Below are 20,854 nucleotides of genomic sequence, written 5' to 3' on the forward strand. Positions count from 1 at the left end.
TTTGCATCGATGTTCTGAAAACCTGGTTCTGTACCGTCATGACGATCGACCACCAGCTCACAGGCTGTAAGTACAAACAAACTTTTCCACCTAACGTCTGTTACAAAATAGCATGTTCATATTCTTCACGTTAGTATGCATGCAAAGGGTACAAGCTAGGCTTAGGCTAGCCTATATTACAGGAAGCTACACCAGGCACGTAACTGAAGTGTTCTGTTTGCGACGTGTAAAATCAGAGAATGCCTAATAGGAAGGGCTCTGGTAAAATCCATTAGAGGAATGGTCTATTTTCCCGAACGTAGCCTACAGGCCACTAACACGCCAGGTGTAGCTACTTCCATTGATTAGGCCTATTGGAATCTAATTGTTGCAGTACATAACGCGAACGGAATGCTTCAGTTACGTGCCTGGTGTAGCTACACTCATAAGAAACTGACCACACTACCCAGAGATTTAGCTTGTTGAACCTATAATCTTCTAACCTAAGCGTTAAACCACAAATAATAATATTAGCAACAATATTTTATGCTCAACTAAGTACGGGTATTGTTCTAGTCTAAACAGGGAAAATCAAAAACACAATACCCCTGCACTATTAGGCTAAGTTGCTATCACTAGAGCTCAGGTATTTACACTTCAGTCTAATTTATGTCTTCTTGCCATTATTACATTGACATACAATGATGTTTTGTTTGATTACTTGCTGTTTACTTAGTGTTTTGTATGTCTTCCAGAGCACATCCTCATGTCAGGCTACACAGCTTTCTAGCCTACATTAGGTCATCACGTTAGAAGCAAAGGTTTGTGATCTAACTTTTATTGTTGTGCTAGTTAGTTTCTAGAAGTCTTTTTCTAGTAGGCTAATACAGGTTCTTATGTGCTCATCAATGTTTTGGAAAGTCAATTCATGGGTTTCTTCAGGTCACTTTCCACAGGTGTATAAAATCAAGCACCTCGATTATGAATGCAGACTGCATGGTGCTTGATTAATACACCTGTGTAAATGGACCTGATGAAACCCATGAATTGCATAACAGATAGAATTGATATTACTGAATGTCTTCTTGTGGGTGTGCTACTTAGTACATCATACACCTTACCACAGTCACTAAAATATTTTTGTTTCCATTGTGCCAGTACAGTTTTGTGAGATAGTGAATGTCCTGTGTACTATTAGTATCTTGTAACTTGACAGTAATACACATTTATTTACTTTAGGTCCCCAAACAGAATACTTCATGAAAAGTATGAGTATTGATACAAGCACTTCGGATACACCATGGGCATGGGGGCCTGCTACCTCTACTGCCATTAAGCCTGTTCATCCAAGGCCAGCTAGAAGACCTCGGGTTGATCAAGAGGAGGAGGAGGATGAAAGCGACATCTCCACAATAACACCTGATGGCTCCACCTATGGCCCAGCGCAATCAAAGAGCAATGTAATAAAATCATCACAGCCAACGAATGTGTTTTGTGTGTTGTCCCTTCGGATCCCCAGGACAATACAAGCCGAAACTTCAACTCAGACCTTTTTCCCTAAATAATCCCAGCACCATCTTACAAAGGATCTGTAGGCCAGATGTCTGCATCGTCTGGCAAAAAGAGGACATTGTTAATTCTGTGCATAGTTTGGATGTTCTTGTTTTGTGTTTGCATTATTTTAATAGACTGCAATATTACTATTTGTCAGTGTTTCACGGACCACCTAGCAAAAAAAAAAAAAACAGTACACCTACTTCAACAGTATATTACACAATAGGCCTTCTTACTGAACCACCTTGCTTATTGTCTTTGCACCTTGCTTATGGTGTCAGAGGATTCATATGATTTAAACTGGCATAGGTTACATCAGTGTTGCAGAACTGTTTGGATTTACATACAAGTTGGTTCAATATTGCAAACAACTCATCTATTATATTTTACCACATCTACTTGTGGAACACTTGAGATAGCTTGTGGACCACACTTTGAGTACCACTGCTGTATGTAAATATAATAAAGTTGTTTATAGAAAATTGACCTGTTTTGTATATTTGTTTTAGGAGTTTCATCAGTTTTTGTCCCTTTTAAGCTAAAGGTTTATCTTACCTTTCATATCTTCTGTCTCACAGAGGGCCATAGTCATCATAGTCGAATGTTTAGTGCATTTTGAAGGGAGTACATTATGCTAAGGCAGACTGGTTCTAATCCTGGGTACAGGGTCATACAGACAACAGGGGTACTGGTGTTGCCCATTTTTCTAACCACATGAGCAATCCCCTTACAAAAAAGTAGTATAGGAATCTTATAGTATTTGGGACAAAATATTATAGTAATCTTATAGGAATAATTGGGACATACTGTAGAAGTACTACTAATAACTCTATAATATCCTGTAACCGCTATAGTTTTTCTATAGTAGTCTTATAGTACCTATAGTATGTCCAAATACTATAGTATTCCTATAAGATTACTGTAATATTTAGTCCCAAAATACTATAAGATTCCTATAGTAGGCTACTTTTTCTGTCATACGTGACAGAAAACAACTTGAGTAGGCTAACCTCTGCCAATGTCAGGCTATCATAGTTCTCATTACCGGAGAAGTCTTGCAGCACACATTCTCTGCTTCTGTAGGCATTCTGGTACAATTCCAGCAAAATATAGCTAGGTAGGCGTGTTTGCATTTAGATCTATATATATATTGGGCTATGACCAAGTGGTCTTTCAATGATAGTATCATGGAATTCAAACCATAACTATCTAGCTATTCCGATAGCATTAGCAGGCTAGGTCAGTGGCTGAACTGCATTTAGGGTGCTTACCTGTGTTGTGAAGTAAAATATCTACTAGGAAGATTGCAAAGACTTTTGACTGTGTAAAGAAATAGGTCTTTATTTTAAAACGTTTCCAACTGTTTATTACTTGAAAGCAAGATGACGATTGTCACAAACGTTTACCTCTTTTAGGAGAAATTTTAAGCTGACAGGCAATTGTTACCATTCTATTAAACCAACGTTCACCGACAAACGATCAGGAAGCGGTTCTTCTTCCTACTCGAATACTAGGATCAAACACATGAAGTTGTATCTCCGAAGACATTTTGTGCAACAGTTTTGACTCGAGTTTTATCCAGCTTTTAGCACTGTAAAGTTGAATATGGAGCATAGCACAGGCAGAATCGGATGAGGACGCACTGGAGGAAGCGTCACAGTACTGTTAGCCAATCAGAGGTGAATTCATTAGCATGTCATTAATATTCATGACTAGAGGCGAAATCCAGTCGTTCCTCCCCGCCCACCTTCCCCACCAAACTAGAACAGCATGAAACAGACGCAGGACAGCATTTTTTTCACCAAAACCGGCTCACAGGGCATTCATCAATACTACAGACCACTGCAAAATTAATGAAAAAACAACGAGATGAGACCTTCAATTAATATCAATTAATCTCTTAATGTATATTAATTGACATTTAGAGGCTATAGGCTTTCAGAAAATATATGGTTTAGGTCAGAGGTGGGCAAACTGCGGCCCGCGGGCCGGATCCGGCCCGCCAAGCACTTTCATCCGGCCCGCCGAGCATTTCATTTAGTTATCAGGCTGCTCGCTATTTTTTTTCCTGCGATAGAGACGACGTTGGTTAGCTTTACTGCAAACTGCTTTTCACTCTCCTTAGATAACGTTTACAATGTCAATGTCAAAACATCATGTTAAATAGAGATAACATCATGTTAAACTAAGTTAACTCTTAGTTATGTCCTTTGCAGCAGATCTAACGTGAACATTATGCAATCCATTTAATTGGGAACGCGTCTGCACTCACGAGAGGGAGAGAGAGCCGTAGGTTCCAGCTGGCTTGTGATTGTTGATAATTGATATCTCCTTCTTATAACAAAGTTTTAAAAGGAAATCATGAAGGCAACAGTAGTTCCCACTACTGACCATTTAAAAACTGTGAGAGGGCCCAGCCGTAGGTACAGCACTAGCCATAGCGGAAGATCATTGAGAAATAAACGTGAATTAAAGCGACTGTCTTAAAGCACAGTGCACAATTTATACATTTGTTAAACAGCATAAAATTAGCAGCATTTTTAAGCAATTCATATTTTAAAACAAATACTTTTCATACTAAATTATAGGCTATAAAAATGTATTTTTCTATGCGTGTGTCGTGGAGGGGAGGGGGGGGGGGTTGTTGTGCGGCCCGCCGGCCAATTTTCAAAGCCCAATGTGGCCCTTGAGCCAAAAAGTTTGCCCACCCCTGGTTTAGGTGGTCAAATAAGCTGTCCCTTTATGGTATAGGTCAACATGTACCAGTTGTACAGTCGTTTTCTCAATCTACAATATGGGCCTATGTACGCCATATGATATGTCAAAGTCAGCAGGAAGGTGGGACATCTCATAACGTATATTAATTGACATCTAAAGGCTATAGGCATTCAATAATGAATACTGAATATTATAATATATTAGCCTATAATTAATGTGGCCTCTAATACATGTGTAGCCTAATAAATGTAGGCATGGCTGCATGTGACATTTCTACAGATCAGAATGACATAAGCCTAACAACTGTTTTGAGTTAAGTGTGTATAACTTACTGAATGACTTCCTAATGCTATTCGAAGCGTCAGTTTATTGAACATACTTTTACTTTGAGTGGTCACTACATACTGTAGCCTACCCGTGTTTGATGGTGTGATAAGTGACGTCGCTCAGTCTGCAACTTGTTGAATAATGTTAGGTATGTGGCATTAGCCTATCGCTCGTTTCAATTTGGGACCTTGCAGTCGGAATTGTCGTTTGTTTAGTCAAAGTCTCAAGTCCAAAGTAGCCTGGGCTATTTTAAGCGTCAGTATATTGCACATACATTTATTTTGAGTGGTCACTACATCATGTTGTTGCAAATCCGCGTAATCATTTTATGCAAGCAAACTGCATACAGGGAGTCTTTATTGGTGAGGTCAGACATGATAATCATCTGTCATCTTAACCCACAAGCGGTTTCCGAGTAGCCTTATCCGTTTTTTAAATTGCGACTGACTATCATCAAAGTGAGACCTAGCTACTGTCAGTATACAATCCATGGGGTGGAGCTCCCCTAAAACTGGCCCCCTTGGAAACAGTGCAGTGCAGCGATAAACGTCCTACGTAAATAAGCATATTTTGAAATATGCATTCAAAAATCTTCAAAATCGAGAGTGCACACCTTTGTGCCATGCGCAAGCCACATACGAAATCTTAGGTCAGTCTGACAAACGGCCAGCGAAATATGCGTGCCACAGACACACACACAGACGCTTCTTGCTTTATAGATAGACTAGTGCAGTGCCCATTCAAACATGCTATTCCTGTAGCCCAATTACATGCCTGCAGGTAGGCCTGTTTTAAAAATAGGATGATAGGGAAATAATTCCAGGTAAGCATTCAATAATGAATAGGCCTATAGATAATATAATAATATAATAAATGTGAAGTGAGCAGAATTTAAGCATGGCTGCATGTGACATTTTTTACAAATCAAAATGACATAATCCTAACAGCTGTTTTGAGTCAAGTCTATATGCTTAGCCTATTGAATAACTTGATGATAGAGAAAACAAACCATTTTGTGGAATGACGCATCATATGGAATTTGCAATGGTGTGACTCAAAAACAGTCTCTGGTGGCCTATAAGTGACACACTTATAACACTCTTTCTGCCACTCGTTGCTTGTCGCTGGTTATGCTTTGCATGTGTGGCATTCTGAGACGTTCTTTGATTCGGGACTATTATCGCCCGTTTCAATTTAGGACCTTGCAGTTGGAATTGTCGTGTGCTTATTCAAAGTCAAAAGACAGTCCAAAGTAGCCTGGGCTATTCATATAGGCCTAATTGACATCACACTCTGCCTGCCACTCGTTGCTTGTTGCTGGTTATGCTTTGCATATGTGGCATTCTGAGACGTTCTTTAATTCGGGACCATTATCGCTCGTTTCAATTTTCAGCTGGAATTGTTGTTTGCTTATTCAAAGTCTAAAGACAGTCCAAAGTAGCCTGGGCTATTCGAAGGGTCCGCTTATTGCACATAATTTTTTACGTCATTTTGAAGAGCCACTGCATAGCCTACCTGTGTGTGTTGGCGTGTTGTTGCAAAATCTGTGGAGTTATCTTGCGTTCGCTTAAGTTTTTACCCGTGTAACCTACACTGATCCAGTTCTGCCAAAGCCCTGCTTCTATCCTCACTGGTAGGTTACAGTACAGTTTACCAATATATTTAACGATATCTTAATGAACTTATGATATCTTAATAAAGATCTTAATGAATTTATGCTCCTTGTTGGTGCCCCCCCCCATTCCAATCCTCCCCCACCTTTCTTATGCAGCCCTTGCCACTTAATCTACTAAACCCCTCTTCTACTGCACTTTTTACCCCCCCCACTTTGCACAAATAGGCTGACACCAGACATAATTTCACTGCATTTCTTACTTCCAGTAACTATATGCATGTGACAATAAACTTCCTTGTATCCTTGTATCTTTTGCATTTCTTATTCAAACAACGAAAAATTTGGCACTGCACTTACTCATGCCCGTAGTAAGACACCTGCCAAGTTTGAAATCAGTCTGACAAACGGTCAGTGAGATATGCGTGCCACAGACACTTCTTGCTTTATAGATAGATGGGCCTATATTTAGCACAGCAACAACCATATCTACCATAGCAACCATCGCAGTAAAAGTAATGTAAACGTGACGTAAAATACTTGCCAATTGTCATGATGTGAGGATGCGCTCCATAACACAAAGCAAGGACTGAGGTGTCAAGGCCAGCATGCTTCAGCCTCTTCAGGAAGTAAACAAATCAGTGCCAAACAAGGACAAACAAGGCCTTGTTTACATGATTATCCGTTCGCATGGCTTCTCATACCACTGCTATGCAGACGACACACAGCTCTATCTGTCCTTTCCACCTGATGACCCCTTGGTTTCAGCACGGATCTCGGATTGCCTCTCAGACATAGCTACATGGATGAAGGCACACCACCTCCAGCTGAACCTCTCAAAGACTGAACTGCTGGTCCTCCCAGCTAAACCTACCATACATCACGACATCAACATCAAATTTGAATCCCTGTCTGTTTCACCTACCAGGACTGCAAAAAATCTAGGAGTTGTTCTCGACAACCAACTAAACTTCTCAGATCATGTTGCCTCAGTCGCCCGGTCATGCCGTTTCGCACTCTACAACATACGGAAAATCAGGACTTACTTGACTCAAGATGCTACCCAACTTCTGGTTCAGGCAATAGTCATCTCACGACTCGACTACTGCAATGCCCTCCTGACAGGTCTCCCAGCCTGCGCAGTGAAACCACTTCAGATGATCCAGAACGTGGCGGCGCGCCTGGTCTACAACCAACCCAAAAGGGCACATGTTACCCCGCTGCTCATCCAGCTACACTGGCTACCTATGGCGGCCCGCATCAAATTCAAGGCTCTAACGCTTGCCTACAAAGTAGTCTCCGGTTCTGCTCCCACCTACTTGAATGCCCTCATACAGACATACGCTACCTCCAGACCGCTGCGCTCCTCAGACGAACGACATCTAGCTCTACCACCGGTACGCTCAAGCCAATCCAAACTTTTCTCATCTGTTGTTCCTCGTTGGTGGAACACACTGCCAGCTCCTACAAGGGCAGAGACATCCTTCTCCATTTTCAGAAAACTCCTGAAGACCCAGCTCTTTAGAGAACATCTCCTCTCATAGCAACACTTACAACAAGTCTTACTGATCCTAGCACTCACCAGTCATCTCAAACTGACAAGTAACTGTTAAAAACAGCACTCACTGATGCACTTATTCTTACTGTACTCTAATGTTTTTAAATTGTCCTAAAATTGTTGAGAACTGCTCTAAAACTTAAACTGTTTACTATGTTGTTAGTCGCTTTGGCTAAAAAGCGTCAGCCAAATGTAATGTAATGTAATGTACATGCTGGCTGTCTTGTAGTTTGACACCACTCTCCTTTCTGTGAGTGTTCTGTTGGAGCAACCCATACATCAGGATATCAGGAGCAAGGATCTGTGAAAACATAAGTAGAGGGGAGAAAAAAAAGGCATAAAGATATGTCGAGAAAACATTGCAGGACCATCCCTAAACAACCAACCCAGTCTCACGTCTGAACGTGTCACTGTCACGTTAATTAATCTATTGGGACGTGTTGTGTAACACGTTTCCTTGTTAAAAAACGTGTTGAGCAGGACGTAATTATCGTGTTACTATCACGTTGTATTTCGCTTTCAGCCAGAACCACGTCATCTGTCAAAAAAGCCCGACCCAAAATGGCTAGAATGTTATTTCATGCTTTTGACGTGCAGTTTCATACTCTTAAGCCTGCTTTGAGTTGTGGGTTAGAAGGAGCCACCTTCTAGCTAGCAGTTTTAGAAGGCTGAACCCCAGAATCCAGAAACAAGAACCGAGCAGGGACGGAGAAAAAAGAAGAATCCAAATGGGAAATGAGGTGAGCCTTGCTACTGCCGCTAGCATGATCATTTTGCTAGCAATTGAGCAAAACATTTTAAAGTTGATTTAACATGAAATAGTAGCCTATGCATGGGCAATACTGTGAATTCAGAGTAGGCTTGCACAACTTATAATTTAGCTAACGTGCATGATGTAATGTTACATTAATCTGTAAAACAGCTGTTGTCTGTGTAAATTAACATTGTAGCCTAATATTGTTAGTGTGGGCTAAAGCTAACATCTGGGAGGTAGCCTATCAGCCAGGCATGTATAATCGATAATCATGATGAACGTGAATAGATTTTGTTGCGAAAACGCGCATTGTTTTAGGCCACATATCAGCTATAAAACAATTGTATTCTGATACAGCAGTTCTCCAGATGTTAGATATTCACTTATATTATAATATAATATTGTATTTCTTTAACCTGATTAAGAGAGGGGTTTAATTCAATAGAGAATTGCAATGTGTGTAGCCCATAATATTAGAGAGATTAGGCTAGATTTATATTAGATTCAACTTTATTGTAATTTAAAAGAGTAGGCTACAGGTACAGAGCCAATGAAATGCAGTTGACATCCAACCAGAAGTGCAAAGAAGCAGTTATGTAGACGATCAAGATTAATTATGTACAACAGTTAGATAAATAGGCAAGTTTTCCAGATGACATGTGTACAGTGACAGAAATAGCCTATACAGTGAATATGGAATGTGTGTCTAGCCTATAACAAAACAAATTGATAATAATACATAAATAATACATAATAATGATAATAATAGCAGTAATTACAGTAGGCCACTCGCACTGTTGTTGGTGACGTGTCTGTTTCCTATTATTCCATGCCACTCTCCTACTGTCTCCTTTACTGCCCTGCGCCACTTGCCTACTATCTTTTGCCTCTTGCCTACTGTCAAGCACAACTCGTCTACCATCTCCTATGCTGACCCACGCCACTCACCTACTGTTTCCTAACTGTCCAATGCCGCAAACTGTAACATTAAGCTGACACAATCTTGCTGCACGGTTACTTATCTGCATGCAATCACTATTGCCAGCTGTTATGAGTAAACATTATATTGGGACACCAATATATTTCTGATTTCTGATTCACGGGCAGTGTATTTGCTACTGAAGAAAAGGAGAACACATAGTAATTGTTCTTGGATTGAGATTTAGAGTAAGGTTTCTATTGATCTTTTTCAGATAAGGCCTCTTCATTTTCAACTGTGAAGGATCTACATGGACTTGGTCTGGATAGCCTTTCCAGTTTTGATGAGCCAGTCGGTATGTATTTGACATTCTTTAGGATAAAAGGAGCCATATGTTATCAAAAATTCTACACCCATATGTAGAAAAGCTTTGTTGCTGTTTGTTATTGTTGTTGTTGAAAACTACGTTGAATGCAAAGAGATGCATATGTCCCTTGGGAGGAGAGGGATGAGTGTGGATGATTGAATTGTCCAACAGACATAAAAATATGACTGTGTATGATTGTGTTTGTGTCTGTATATGATTTTTTTGTACTTGTTGCATTTTAAGCATGCTTATATACTTTACGCCATGGTGGTCTAAATTGTCTTTATTGCCACTTGCAGGGTCTAGAGGAAAAACCCTATATGAGCCCCAGGGTGAGTAGTGTATAATTACTTTATCCCAAGATTGATTTTCGTAGAAAGGTGTTCAAACCAAAATCTTCTAAAATAATAGATAGATAGATAGATAGATAGATAGATAGATAGATTTATTATTTGTCCTTTCGGAAAATTGTTCTGCGCCATACAGTAGACAGTTAGACAAGACTGAATACAAGACGGAATATAGACCAGAATTTCCCGCACCCCAACCGCCCCCACCCTACCACACTCCCACACATACACAACATCAGGGCAGAAGGCACAGACCCCACTACACATTTATAGAATGATAAAGTGCAGTTGTGCATACTGTGATAGTCCAGCTGGAAAGAAAGTGCATGGTCCTGCAGGTAACGTCTTGTTCATCAATGTAATGCTAGTTGGAATGAATTACCTACTGGCTCAATTTGTTTGGAAAGAAGGTAGCCTGAACCTCCCTGATGGCAACACCTCATATGCCTGGTGTATGGGATGTGACATATCTCTATTATTTGCATGACCTTTCTTCAACACCCTTCTTTCACAGGTCGTAGCAATACTGTCTGGTTTTTGCCCCTCAACCTTGCTGGCCATGTTAACTATCTTGCTCAGTTTGGTTTTTTTTGGTCACTGACAAAGAGAAATACCAGGTAACACAACAAAAAAGTAGCATGCTCTTCACAAATGAATGATAGAAAGGTAATATATCTCTATCCACTCTAAATTGTCTTAGTTTGCACATAAAATGCAGCCTCTGCAGCCCCTTTTTATAGATGGTGTTGGTATTACTGTCCCATTGCAACTTATTATCTATTATTGTGCCTAAGTACTTGTACTCGACTACAATCACAACATCCTCACCATTTTTAACCATACACTGGGGGGGCTGGCTCCCAGTTCTGTACTGTAGTCTATTATTATTTGCTTTGTTTTCTGTATATTTAGAAGATGACAGCTGGACCTACACCATTTCGCGAATTGATCCACCCATGCCCTGTAGTTGGTCTCCTCGCTATTCTGTATTAACCCCACTATTGCTGTGTCATCTCCAGATTTTATGTGGTATGTAAACGTTCGAAAAACGCCGAAGAGCCCCGTATAAGAGCCCCAGTGTGATAGGCTGGTTGCTGTCATGTGACACACGCCACCACAAGAAAGCGGAAACGCATCGTAGAGCGAGAGCTGGCCGTGTGGGGTAAGGTAAGTTAAACTACGTAAATTTAGTAAATAATAATAATAATTATAACAAATAGTTGTTTTTTGTTGTTTCGAACAAAATATAGAGATACTTATCCTGACCAAAACTCCTTCATGCTGTAAAACAGCTAGAATCATGCGAAATCAGTGCAATTTCTTAGTCAATGTCTTATAAGTGTAAAAGACGTGGACAAATAGCCTACGTAATAATTAGCTAAATAAATCATTGTTCACTACACGTTATGGTTAAATTATTGAAATGAATGCGATGGTGATACAATCCTGCTTTTCAATTAGTTGACATGGTGTTTGACATTAAATTATAATGAGGTCAGTTTCATGTAATAAGCTATTTGTTTCTTTGGGTCTGGTTAATTGAAATTAGCAATTTCTTAGTACAATTCAATGTCTTATAATGGTAAAAGACGTGGACAAATACATGATAATTAGCCAAATAAATCGTTGTTCACGACACGTTATGGTTAAATTATTGGAATGAGTGCGATGGTGATACAATCCTGCTTTTCAATTAGTTGAGATGGTGTTTGACATTAAATTATAAGCAGGTCAGTTTCACGTAATAAGCTATTTGTTTCTTTGGGTCTGGGTAATTCATGTGACAAAAAATTCTGTTATACGCTACTACTGTTTTTCTGAAAAACAAAGCAGTACAACATTTCTATCTCCAAAATAATGCATTGTACGCTTGTGTGTACTACGTAGTGCATGCAGCTTTTAATGTCCAAAGTAGCCTATACTGATTTTCCTGCATAAGAACTACAAATACTCCTCCAAAACTACAGTGTTGACACTTGAAGTTGTGGAGTTATATTTTAGTAGCCTATTCTATAATAGCATAAATACCCACATCGGTTTTACCCTTGTCTCACCTGTATACAACATATGTCTATGAATTGCAGTAGTGATCAAATGAAAAAGGAAAGAAAGGTGTCCTGATGTGTTGTTTAGGGATGGTCCTGCAATGTTTTCTCGACATATCTTTATGTCTTTTTTTTCTCCCCTCTACTTATGTTTTCACAGATCCTTGCTCCTGATATCCTGATGTATGGGTTGCACTTCATTATATGACTCCAACAGAACACTCACAGAAAGGAGAGTAGTATCAAACTACAAGACAGCCAGCATGTAAGCAAGGCCTTGTTTGTCCTTGTTTGGCTACTCATTTGTCTACTTCCTGAAGAGGCTGAAGCATGCTGGCCTCCTTGCTTCCATTAACAGCTGTGTTATGGAGTGCATCCTCACATCATGGTCTACTGCAGCGGTGGATACAGAGGACAATTGGCAGGTATTTTACGTCACTTTTACATTACTTTTACTGTGATTTTGCTAGATATGGTTGTCGCTGTGCTAAATATAGGCCCATATTGTAGATCGAGAAACGCATTGTACAGCTGATACATCTTGGGCTATACTATTAAGGGACAGCTGTATTGACCACCTAAATCATATATTTTCTGAAAGCCTATAGCCTCTAGATGTCAATTAATATACATTAAGACATGTCCCACCTTCCTACTGACTTTGGTGCATCATAAGGCGTACATAGGCCCATAATGTAGATCAAGAAACACATTGTACAGCTGATACATCTAGGGCTATAATATTAAGGGACAGCTGAATTGACCACCTAAACCATATATTTTCTGAAAGCCTATAACCTCTAGATGTCAATTAATATACATTAAGACATGTCCCACCTTCCTACTGACTTTGACATATCATAAGGCGTACATAGGCCCATTTTGTAGATCGAGAAACGCATTGTACAGCGGATACATCTTGGGCTATACTATTAAGGGACAGCTGAATTGACCACCTAAACCATATATTTTCTGAAAGCCTATAGCCTCTAGATGTCAATTAATATACATTAAGACATGCCCCACCTTCCTACTGACTTTGGTGCATCATAAGGCGTACATAGGCCCATAATGTAGATCAAGAAACACATTGTACAGCTGATACATCTAGGGCTATAATATTAAGGGACAGCTGAATTGACCACCTAAACCATATATTTTCTGAAAGCCTATAACCTCTAGATGTCAATTAATATACATTAAGACATGTCCCACCTTCCTACTGACTTTGACATATCATAAGGCGTATATAGGCCTATATTGTAGATCGAGAAACGCATTGTACAGCTGATATATCTTGGGCTATACTATTAAGGGACAGCTGAATTGACCACCTAAACAATATATTTTCTGAAAGCCTATAGCCTCTAGATGTCAATTAATATACATTAAGACATGTCCCACCTTCCTACTGACTTTGGTGCATCATAAGGCGTACATAGGCCCATATTGTAGATCGAGAAACACATTGTACAGCTGATACATCTTGGGCTATACTATTAAGGGACAGCTGAATTGACCACCTAAACCATATATTTTCTGAAAGCAAATAGCCTCTAGATGTCAATTAATATACATTAAGACATGTCCCACCTTCCTACTTACTTTGGTGCATCATAAGGCGTTTGCAGGAAGGTGGACCATGTGCTAATGTATGTTAACTCACATGTATAAGTGACAAGCTTTAAGAAAATATATGCTTTGCATGGCTAAAACTGCTTTGCCTTTATGTTGGAGCTCAAAACCTATCATATGCCCCATTCATTCACCAATTTACAAAATAGTGCGATGTATACATTTATGTCCTCCAAAGTTTGCAGGAAGGTGGGCCATGTGCTAGTGTATTAAGGGACAGCTGAATTGACCACCTAAACCACATATTTTCTGAAAACCCATTGCCTCTAGATGTCAATTAATATTAATTAAGACATTTCCCACCTTCCTACTTACTCTGGCATATGATAAAGCATACATAGGCCCATATTGTAGGTCGAGAAACAAATTGTTCAGTTGATACAATTTGGTGTACACTATTAAGGGACAGCTGATTCAACCACCTAAACCATACTAGGACTTGGCCCACCCTCCTTAAATACTTTGGCACACTATATGAAAGGCATAGACCTGCATTTTATAAGTGGACTTTATAGTCATCAGTATGTTTGAACATGTCAAGAGATACACTGAGATTGTGGTTTCTTTCTTTGTACACTTGTTTTATCTCTATTTCTAATTTCCAGGTTGTCAGCTGTTTGGTTATCCCCAAAGCAGAAAGACATGCCAGGAAGGAGCAAGGCAAAGCCCGGGGATTTTTCTGCAGCTGTTCCTGCCCGTTATAGAAGGACTGCTCCTGAGAATAGATGGGTGTCTACATCGTTTTGCAAAATGGGTCTTCTACACATGATGTTTGTCAAGCACTGCTCATTGACTGGCCAGGGGTCCTCTGTATTGTGACCACTGGTCAAAGGCGCCACATGACTGTCTCAAAGTCCTCTACATCATTCCGGTGACGGGACTTCTGGCCTAGTCTGACAGGATGGGTCTTGTGTTACTGTGACCAGACGGCTCAACAATGCATCATTCTCATCCATGCCCTCATCGCCTCAAGACTGGAGTACAGCATTCTCTATGGTCTTGAAAAATATTACTGTCTTTATTATTATTATTATTATTATTATTATTATTATTATTATTACAGGTCTCTCTGCACCCGAACCAGCAGGTTCAGAGGAAGCTTCTTTTCTGTGGCTGTCACCCGACTGGACTGTAGCTCTGTATCCCGTGGTGTATACTACGAATCTCGATTAGTCGGTTAGCGAGGTATGTTGCGCTCAAAGCCAGGGTATGCTGTGACACGAAAGTGGATCTGTTTTAGTGTCGCTGTATCACCATGGTATCTTATGCTGTCAACCAAACCTGGTCGGGAGGAGGTTATGTGCTAAGTTATAGCTCAAATCGTGTAATCTACCGCCCACTGACCAATCAATTGTCTTAGAAACGAAGTTATCTCACGTGTAGGATTCTGTCATATATCGTACAGGTGGAGCTCCACCTCTACTAACATTTTGGATCTCGGATGCACTTTAATAGTGCTGTGCGTGCAAATATCCTACTATGGACGTGCATACCATACAACAACTGATGACAGTTGATTTATTTGATGTTATAGGTTAGACACAAAAAATTACCGCAGTGTAGATTAAGCTATCGCTCATGAATGCGGAAGTAATTGTTTTTAAATAGAGGCGGTCTTGTGCGTCTCCACGTTTCACGATTGGCCAACGTCATCCCAACACCGAGAACGTGCACAGATCTGAGCTGGAAGCCTAGTTTGACAAATATATCACATAACTGCTATCGTAGTATCACTTAACATATACCCCTGAGTCAAGGCTTTGTCAAGCCTCGATATGTAGACATAACCTAGATATGTCTAACGTGCTTCGTAGTATACCCCACCGGTGACAACCAATCAACTAAGCCCCCAAATACCCTATCCCACCCATAGTGTTGTTTATTTACAAATGCACATACTGTAATTACAATTATACATAACCATATCCTACTGCTCTTCATGCTCTTATAATGTTACTGTTTCTGCGCTACAATGGTACTGTTACCACACTGCACATATCTGTCTATATGGTTCATACTGAATATCCATATTTATTCTGTTTTTCTCATATGTTCTGTTAATACACTGCCCATATTTATATCTAATGTATATTACTCTAAACCACCTGCTGTAAACCAACTGCATATTACTGTCTACATGACACTATACAGTATTTCTTGTCCTGCCTATGCACCATCTGTCTATACTTTGTATATCACATTGCACTTTTGCTTTGTACAGGGTTCCCACGGGTAATAGAAGTCTATTCCAGATATGGAAAGTCAGGGAATTTTTATCATTTTGGGGGCAAAGTCATGGAATATCAGGGAATTTTGTCGTAGTAGTTTATGATGTACTAGCCAAAATGCATAACATATTTCCACATAGTATTGGTGTATATCTGGTTATTAGCTTTACAGCTTGCTTGAGTAGCCCAACTGTGTTAATTCAATGCCTATTTATTCATCTCCCGCTCTAAAAAAGTAAAAGACTCTTGATGCAGGTGCTCTGAAATCATTGGTCGGTATATTGTAAGTCATGGAAATTCAGGTGTTTTGTCAGGGAAAAGTCATAGAATTTTACATTTGACTTAGAGTGGGAACCCTGTTTGTACTTTTACTCTGCACAATGACAATAAAAGTGAATCTGATCAAATGTAAATTATTATTTAGTGCCTGTAGTGCTTTGTATTAGCATATACCTTTGCTGTTTGTTTTATGTGTATTGGACAACCCCCTGTTTAAAGCAATCACAAACTTACATATTTTGATTGATCTTGATACACAGATGTGTGTTGTGCTGAAATAAACCCAATTTCACTTATCTTAGGTGCTGTGGGACTTTTGATGCACACGAAATCTTAAGAAATGGCCGTTCAGAGAGCATTGTTTTGACAGATGTTGACCAACAAAAGTTCTTAAATCATACACAAACCATTAAAACATCCATATTTTTATTGAATATGATACACAGAGGTGTGTTGTGCTGAAATAAACCCAATTTCACTTATCTTAGGTGCTGTGGTACTTTTGATGCACAAGAAATCTTAAGAAATGGCCGTTCAGAGAGCATTGTTTTGACAGATGTTGATCAACAAAAGTTCTTAAATCATACACAAACCATTAAAACATCCATATTTTGATTGAATATGATACACAGAGGTGTGTTGTGCTGAAATAAACCCAATTTCACTTATCTTAGGTGCGGTGGGAATTTTGATGCACAAGAAATCTTCAGAAATGGCCGTTCAGAGAGCATTTTTTGACAGATGTTGACCAACAAAAGTTCTTAAATCATACACAAACCATTAAAACATCCATATTTTGATTGAATATGATACACAGAGGTGTGCTGTGCTGAAATAAACCCAATTTCACTAATCTAAGGTGCTGTGGGAATTTTGATGCACAAGAAATCTTCAGAAATGGCCGTTCAGAGAGCATTTTTTGACAGATGTTGACCAACAAAAGTTATTAAATCATAAACAAACCATTAAAACATCCATATTTTGATTGAATATGATACACAGAGGTGTGCTGTGCTGAAATAAACCCAATTTCACTGATCTTACCTGCCATGGCAAGTTTGATGCACCGGACATACTCAGAAACTACAATTGAAACACCCATATGGCCAGACCGGCCTAGGTAAGTGTCACACCCATTATTTCATGAAATGTCAACATGTGGCACATATTTTGATACAGGGAATGATAACAAACGTGTTTGTCAAATTTGAGACCTCTAGCTGCTTGTATGTTGTCAGGAGGCGGAGCCAAAGATTGGAAAATGTAGATTTCTAGGGGGCGCTATAGAGTCTATGAATGTGTGAGGTGTGATTTTACGTATCTCATATATTTTATGTCATAGATAGATGTCACATGCCAAATTTAGTCTGTTTATGAGGTATGCAAGTTAGAAATGCTAACCCTAGGTTTAGATGGCCATAATTTGCATAGGTCAGACAGGCCTTGATAGGATTACACTAGTTAATTCAAGATAGTACCAACATGTGGCACATATTTTGATACACGGGATGATAACAAACTAGTTTGTCAAATTTGGGACATCTAATGACTTGTGTGTTGCCAGGAGGCGGAGCCAAATATAGGAAATATTGGATTTCTAGGGGGTGCTATAGAGTCTGTGAATATGTGAGATGCGATTTAACTACATACTCAAATATAGCTGCTTGTGTGTTGCCAGGAGGCGGAGCCAAAGATTGAAAAAAAAAAAAAGGATTTGTAGGGGGTGCTACAGAGTCTGTGAATATGTGAGGGTTGAGTCCATTTCACTATATTTTGTGTCATCCAAGGATGTTACATGTCAAATTTAATCAGTCATATTCTTGTTAGAAATGTGAAACCAATGTGTACATGTCCATGAATTGCAAAGGTCAGACAGGTCAGATAAGCTTACACCAGTAATTTTCAACTAATAACATGTGGCACAAATTGATATAAAGGGCATAGAAATTGGCAACTGGTTTGTCGTATTTGAGACCTGTAGCTGAGTTTGTATTGCTGTAGCTTCCTGGATGTGTGAGGTCATTTCACTTTGAGGTTTCTGAATGTGTGAAGTAATTTCACTCCGATCCCATATTTACTAACCCTAGGTTATTAGGTCATAGGTCAGACAGGCCTTTGTAGGGTCACACCAATTACTTCACAACATTAGCACATATAATGCATGTGATGAAAACAGACTTATCTGAGGTTAATTTAAGCCTTGACCTTGCTGATGAAAACCAGAGTGCAGTCAATCAGTGGTCCAAACATATAGAACCAGTACAAGTGAAAGACAATTCAAGTAATTATTTACATGGAGAGTCCTTTACTATCAAAGATGCTTTAATGTACATTGATACATGAAGGGGATATTGAAGTACTCAAGTCCCAAAGAAGGATGACAATACAATAGTATTATAGTCAATTAACATAACTCAATAAAGAATATGGTTACAATTTTAAGCATGATTTAAAGAAATTGACTTTCAAAAACTAAAAAATTAGCGTTTTTAAAGTGATTATGGATTTTTATAGTCTAAGAGCAAAAATAGCAGTATTGCTTAAGCCTATATGATGCACCAAAGTAAGTAGGAATGTTGGACATGTCTTAATTCATATTAATTGACATCTACAGACTATAGGCTTTAAGAAAATATATGGTTTAGATGGTCAATTCAGCTGTCCCTTAATAGTGTAGGCCAAAATGTATTAGCTGAACAAAATTCTTCTAAGTTACCCTAGCAACAACCTAGCAACCAACATAAGAACCATAGCAACAACCTAGCAACCATATTAATTACCCTACCAACAACCTCACAACTACCACCACAATGTCAACCGAGCAACCACCATTGCAACCAACATGATTAACCTTGCAACCAGCATAGCAACCACTTTATTTGGAATAGCAACCACCATATCTACCCTAGCAACACCCTAGCAACCTTCTTGGTTACCCTATCAACAACCTAGCAACCACCTGTACAATGCCAACCTAGCAACCACTTTGATAGTCAACCAACATGACTAGCCTCGCAACCATCTCAATTACCCTAGCAACCAGCATAGCAACCACTTAATTTAGTATAGCCACCACCATATCTACTCTAGCAACACCCTAGCAACCTTCTCAGTTACTCTATCACCAACCTAGCAACCAACATGATTACCCTATAAACCTGCATAGCAACCACTATATATCCTGTAGCAACACCATAGCAACCTTCTCAGTTACCCTAGCAATAGCTTAGCAACCACTACCATAGAAACCCCTATGTTTCACAAAATACCTGTAGAAAGCCTCCAGGGTTCCCCGCAGAAAATTGGTTAGTCAAAGTGGTATGATGGGGTGGGGTGTTCTTGTTTGTACGATACAATAAAGACTCCACCATACAAACTATACCACACTATACAATTTTTTACAAATAAGAACAGTGAATTAATGTGTGCAACTTTAACAAACAATATACAAACTATACAACAATGAAGTGGAAAAGAATGCAAAAGAAAAACAACATTTTCAAAATGTGCAAACGTAATCACAGTCACTGCTTATGGCAGAGCTGACAGCATCGCTACAGCCATCCTCCTTGGTTTAAAAAAACACAATTCAAGGGCCCTTTGATAATTGCACTCTTTAACAAGTGCGGACCATTTATGCTTTCATGCAGGCTATCAGACTGTTGCCCTGCAGCCTGTTCTGCAAGTCTATCTTGATCTATACATGGAGAGTAAATGAAGTTTAGATTATTTTAGACTTTTGTGTAAGATGTGTAAGATTTACACAAACGATGATAAATAACACGATGACACCACCCGCTGCAGACCATAGGATGTGAGAATGCGCTCCACAACACAGCTGTAAATGGAAGCAAGGACTGAGGTGTCAAGGCCATCATGCTTCAGCCCCTTCAGGAAGTGGACAAACAAGGCCTTGTTTACATGCTCGCTGTCTTGTTGTTTGTAGAAGGACACTGCTTTAACAGCTCCTTTGTGTAGGTGTCCTGTTGGAGTCATATAATGAAATGGAATGCATACATCAGGATATCAGGAGCGAGGATCTGTGAAAACATAAGTAGAAGAGAGAAATTTAAGATATGTTTAGAACATTTTGAGCTCCAACACAAAGGCAAAGCAGTTTCAGCCATGCAAACCATATATTTTCTTAAAGCCTGTCACTTGTACATGTGAGTTAACATACACTAGCACATGGCCCACCTTCCTGCAAACTTTGGAGGATATAAATGTATACATGGCACTATTTTGTATATTGTCAAAGTCAGTAGAAAGGTGGGACATGTCCTAATGTATATTAATTGACATCTAGAGGCTATAGGCTTTCAGAAAATATATGGTTTAGGTCAGTGTTTTTCAACCACTGTGCCGGGGCACACTAGTGTGACTGAGGTGTCAAGGCCTGCATGCTTCAGCCTCTTCAGGAAGTAGACAAATGAGTAGCCAAACAAGGACAAACAAGGCCTTGCTTACATGCTGGCTGTCTTGTAGTTTGGCACCACTCTCCTTTCTGTGAGTGTTCTGTTGGAGTCATA

The 20,854-nt window shown here is 39.4% G+C and overlaps 1 protein-coding gene and 2 long non-coding RNA genes across 3 annotated transcripts in view; 1 reads left to right on the plus strand and 2 right to left on the minus strand.

Annotated features, from left to right (window-relative positions):
* Positions 1 to 20,854, minus strand: part of LOC121700216 — a 1,725,899-nt gene that overhangs the window by 113,350 nt on the left and 1,591,695 nt on the right.
* LOC121700306 lies at positions 8,321 to 15,079 on the plus strand. Its single transcript, XR_006027169.1, has 7 exons — positions 8,321 to 8,488; positions 9,696 to 9,776; positions 10,088 to 10,120; positions 11,158 to 11,305; positions 12,344 to 12,448; positions 12,542 to 12,608; positions 14,424 to 15,079. It is a non-coding gene; the product is annotated as an uncharacterized LOC121700306 (long non-coding RNA).
* On the minus strand, positions 18,611 to 20,846 carry LOC121700305. The gene is made up of 2 exons (XR_006027168.1): positions 20,793 to 20,846; positions 18,611 to 20,365 (listed from the first exon to the last, which is right to left on the minus strand). It is a non-coding gene; the product is annotated as an uncharacterized LOC121700305 (long non-coding RNA).

This window comes from Alosa sapidissima, chromosome 24, assembly GCF_018492685.1.
Source record: "Alosa sapidissima isolate fAloSap1 chromosome 24, fAloSap1.pri, whole genome shotgun sequence".
In the NCBI taxonomy this organism is placed as follows: domain Eukaryota; kingdom Metazoa; phylum Chordata; class Actinopteri; order Clupeiformes; family Clupeidae; genus Alosa; species Alosa sapidissima.